Genomic DNA, 5,285 nt, shown 5'->3' on the forward strand with positions numbered 1-5,285 from the left:
AGTCTGTGTGGATTCTAGTACCCATTAAGGAATTAAAGTAATTCCTCGAATTGGAGGATGAGGCTACCAGTTCGTAAAAATATTGGAAAAAACTTTAGACTAAAGTCCAAGTCTTTAGTATTAATTTATGTACTAATAGAGGTCTCTTTTTCTTTAAGCAGCTATGGCCACTACCCTGTCGCTCCGGTCATTATTAGATAATGACAAGCTCATGGGACCCAATTTCGATAGCTGGTATCGAAAATTGAAAATCGTCCTTGAGCATGAGCGGATCCTTTATGTAGTAACGGATCCAGCACCTGAGGAGCCAGCTCCGAACGCTAGTAAGGCGATCCGAGACACTTACTTGAAGTGGCTCAATGACCGCACCACCGTTCGATGTATTATGCTGGCAGCAATGAATGACGAGTTCAGCCGAAGGTTTGAGAACGCCCAGCCACAGGAGATGCTTCAAATGTTGAACGACTCCTTTGGCACGCCTGACGACGTTGAAAGGCACAAAACTAGTTGTGCCATTTTCAATGCTCGGATGAGGGATGGGGCCTCAGTCACTGATCATGTACTGTACATGATCGAGATGATTGAGCGCCTAAGCAAATTGGGCTTTCCTCTGCACGAGCAGCTCGGTAAGGATGCGATCCTTAATTCCTTGCCCAAGTCCTTCCTCCCATTCCTTACTCATTTTCGAATGACAAAGCCTGCAGTAAACTACCACGGATTGTTGGGGTTGCTGCAGAACTTTGAGAAGGATCACCAACTCCATAAGGAGTCGGTGAATGTAGTGGGAGGGTCTTCTTCTCGTCGTCAACCCTTTGGGAAGGGGAAGAAGAACAAGAAGAAGAAAAATAAGAAGGTGCAATCTCATGCTGGGACAGTAGCACGGGGTCAGACCAAGAAGCGCAAGCACGACCAGAGCCAGGCGGAGTGCTTCTTTTGCAAGAAGCACGGGCATTGGAAGAGGAACTGTCCTCAATACATTGCCTCCCTGGACCCGAACAGGCCAAAGAAGAAGCAAGGTAATTATATGATAACTCCTTGCAACTTTTCGATTTGTGATACTACTGCCTGGGTATTGGATACCGGAAGCCCTTATCATATTTGTAATTCGATGCAGGGTCTGCAGGTCAGTAGGAGATTTGATGAAGGCGAGAGGTTCCTGAATGTTGGAGATGGAAGCAAAGTTCCAGTTCTAGCTTTAGGAATCATGAGTCTTGTAATCAATTCTCGTAATGTAATTCTGAGTGAATGTCACTATTGTCCAAGTTTTTTATTAAATATTATTTCTGTAGGCCTTTTGGCCATGTACGGTTATGATTTTTTAATAAAAAAAATATTTGCAATATCATTTTGAATGGTGTTACAATATTTGTTGGACAATTAAATAATAAATTTACTTACTATCACAGCCTGTTAATGTGGTTCAAAAATTCGGTAAACGCTCTAGAATAGATAATGTGTCAGAAGTCTACCTTTGGCACTGTAGGCTAGGTCATATCAATAAGAACAGGATAAACAGGTTGGCTCAAGAAGGAATTCTTGAAGTTAGTGATTGTGAATCACTTCCAACCTGTGAGTCCTGTCTTCTTGGAAGATGACCAAGTCACCTTTTACTGGAAAAGGTGAGCGAGCCAGTGAACTCTTAGGTCTGGTACATTCTGATGTATGTGGACCCATGAGCTCAAGTGCAAGAGGTGGATTTTTCTACTTCATAACCTTCACAGACGACCTATCTAGGTATGGGTATGTCTATTTAATGAAGCATAAGTCGGAATCATTTGAAATGTTCAAACTATTCCGAAATGAGGTAGAAAAAAAACTGGGAAGTGTATTAAAACTCTTCGATCTGATCGAGGAGGTGAATACCTTTCCAATGAGTTTCTGACGTATCTAGGGAGAATGGGATTCTCTCTCAGTGGACTCCTCCTGGAACACCACAGCATAATGGTGTGTCTGAAAGGAGGAATCGGACCCTGTTAGACATGGTTCGATCCATGATGGGGTTTGCTGGTCTGCCGATCTCCCTCTGGGGATATGCGCTCGAATCGGCTTGTTACCTTCTAAATAGAGTTCGAGTAAGTCTGTAGCCAAAACGCCATATGAGATATGGATAGGACGTAAGCCAGTACTCTCGCACCTTAGGGTTTGGGGGTGTCCGGCTTATGTTAAACGTTTAATTACAGACAAGCTTGGACCTAGGTCTGACAAGTGTAATTTTATAGGGTACCCAAAAGAGACCAAAGGGTATTATTTCTACCTTGCTGATGAGCAAAAGGTGTTTGTCAGCCTTAAGGCAATCTTTTTAGAAAAGGAGTTCCTTAGTGAAGGAACTGTTGCCTCTAAAGTCGAACTTGACGAAGTTCGACAGGTGGAAAAACCGACACATGTTACTGAACCTGAACCGGATTTGATTAGATCAGATCCGGAGCCCATTGATTATGCACCCTTAAGGCGGTCTGGTAGAGTACCACATCAACCGGACAGATACTATGGTTTCTTGGTCCGGGATGGTGATCCTGTCGAACTTGATGAAAACGATGAGGATCCGATCACCTACATGGATGCAATGCAGAGACCTGACTCTGAGAAATGGCTAGAGGCCATGAAATCCGAAATGGAGTCCATGAAGGTCAACGATGTGTGGACATTGGTTGACCCACCCGAAGGAGTAAAACCCATAGGGTGTAAGTGGGTCTTCAAAAGGAAGAGGGGCGCAGACGGAAAGGTGGAGACCTATAAAGCCCGTCTGGTTGCCAAGGGATATCGTCAACGTTATGGTATAGACTATGACGAGACGTTTTCTCCTGTGGCAATGCTCAAATCCATTCGGATTATGCTTGCGATAGCTGCCCATCTGGACTATGAAATCTGGCAGATGGATGTGAAGACAGCTTTCCTAAACGGAGAGCTGGACGAAGAGGTGTATATGATACAACCTGAAGGGTTCACATCCACAGATGAGTCTAAGGTGTGCAAGCTACAGAGGTCCATTTATGGACTTAAGCAGGCATCTCGGAGTTGGAACATACGTTTTGATAGGACGATCAAAACGTATGGCTTCGTTAAGAACGGAGAAGAGCCCTGCATTTATAAGTGGGCTAATGGTCCAGTAGTAGTATTTCTTGTATTGTATGTGGATGACATTCTCTTAATCGGGAATGATGTCCCTGCATTACAGGGAATAAAGATTTGGCTATCGTCACAGTTCTCCATGAAGGATCTGGGAGAAGCTTCCTACATCCTAGGGATGAGGATCTATAGGGATAGATCCAAAAAGTTGCTTGGCTTATCCCAGTCCACGTACATTGATACTATGCTGAAAAGGTTCAGCATGAAAATTCAAGAAAGGCTATCTACCGATAGGCCATGGAATTTCTCTCTCGAAGAGGGATTGTCCGACAACACCTCAAGAGAGAGAGCGTATGGGTAGGATTCCATATGCTTCGGCAGTGGGATCTATCATGTACGCCATGACATGTACACGACCAGATGTGGCATACTCACTAGGGGTAGTGAGTAGATACCAATCTGATCCAGGAGAGAATCACTGGAAGGTTGTTAAAACCATCCTGAAGTATTTAAGAAATACTAAGGACCAGTGGCTTATATATGGTGAATCGGACTTGAGACTTATAGGGTTTACAGACTCTAGTTTCCAGTCTGATCGCGATGATAGCAAGAGTGTGTCAGGATTTATTTTTACCCTTAATGGTGGGGCTGTCTGCTGGAAGAGTTCCAAGCAGCACACTGTGGCTGATTCAGTATGCGAGGCGGAGTATATTGCTGCATCAGATGCTGCCAAAGAAGCGGTGTGGCTGAGAAAATTCATCACCGAGCTCGGAGTAGCACCCTCCCTTGTTGGTCCAGTTCTGCTCTACTGCGACAGCTCTGGAGCCATTGCTCAGGCGAAGGAACCAAAGGCACACCAGCGGACGAAGCATATTCTGCGCCGCTACCATCTCATCCGGGAGATCGTGGATCGAGGTGACGTCGACCTTCAGAAGATCGACGGAAGGAGAACCTGGCCGACCCATTCACTAAAGCCATTGCGGTGAAGGAGTTCAACGACTACAAGTCGAAGATGGGTATTAGATACTGCACCGATAGGCTTTAGGCCAAGTGGGAGATTGTTGGGAATAGTGTCCCAAAGCCAATCGTCAGCCTGTTGACGGTTGTGCTCCTTTTGTATTAGTACATGAATTATAAATAAATAAAAGTTATTTTGGTATTTTTTCATCACAAATGTTTCATCTTCTAATGAACTCCTGTGTTGTGGTGAAGTCCTTAGGACTATTTAGACTCGACAAAGGAGGATTTGTCGCTTAGTCCTTAAACATGTTCGCGACCAAATGATACGTTGTTACCAAGGACGACAATATTTATCGAGCATAGGTCGTTGTGTGCCATATGGGTTGGTTGTCCTCATAACCAAAGAGTGTGGAGACACTGGTATGGCATACAGGTGAGATGTAATGGTACATCTGCACTGAACGTGACCAACTCCGGAGCTATTTCTGCTGTCAAGATTTGCTCCGATGGGATATGGGTATAAATGTCCCTCCGACCTGAGACCGCCACGGTGACTTGCAAGCAACTCACTGCACTTAGGCACTGGACTACCTGAATTTCTAATTCAGTGACGGAAGGTTGCTGGGTGTAGTCAAGTACTTGACTTGTCGGTGCGTGTGTCAAGATGGGATTGACCACTCCAGTTTAGGAGCTGTGTACAGTCGTGTTTCAATTTAGCAAAACCTTGGCCAGGGTAGTCCTAGTGAGGAGTCACAGGACTAATTGAGTTGAGCACGATTCGGATGATATCATCAGGGTTGACAGTTTAACCCTGAGTCATCCTAAACACAGGGGTCAAAAGGGATGAATTATACGGTAACCATATTCACGTAGGTTCTGAATGTTGCGATTGCGATTATTCGACCTATCCGGTCGTCGGGTACCATTGCTAGATGGTCACTTCGATTAGTACAGGAATTGGTTCCTGTGCTACCGCTTAGGTTCGAACCTGCGGGGTCACACACATTAGAGGTTCCTTTCTGATCTGATGGCTGATTATCCGTCTTATCTGTCTGGGACTCTATGATTGAGAATTAGGATTCTCTGATCATGAGTTCCACACATTTTGGGTACCGGGGGTCAAAATTTTGAATTTCAATTTTGAATTTGAAATTTGAATTCTTTGATCAGGGTTTCATATCGATGGTCTCTGATGCCTGATTGCCCATCGATTTGGACTCATATTTATGAGAGGTTTAATTAGTGATTTGATCGCTAAT

This window comes from Elaeis guineensis, chromosome 7, assembly GCF_000442705.2.
Source record: "Elaeis guineensis isolate ETL-2024a chromosome 7, EG11, whole genome shotgun sequence".
NCBI classification, from domain to species: Eukaryota; Viridiplantae; Streptophyta; class Magnoliopsida; order Arecales; family Arecaceae; genus Elaeis; species Elaeis guineensis.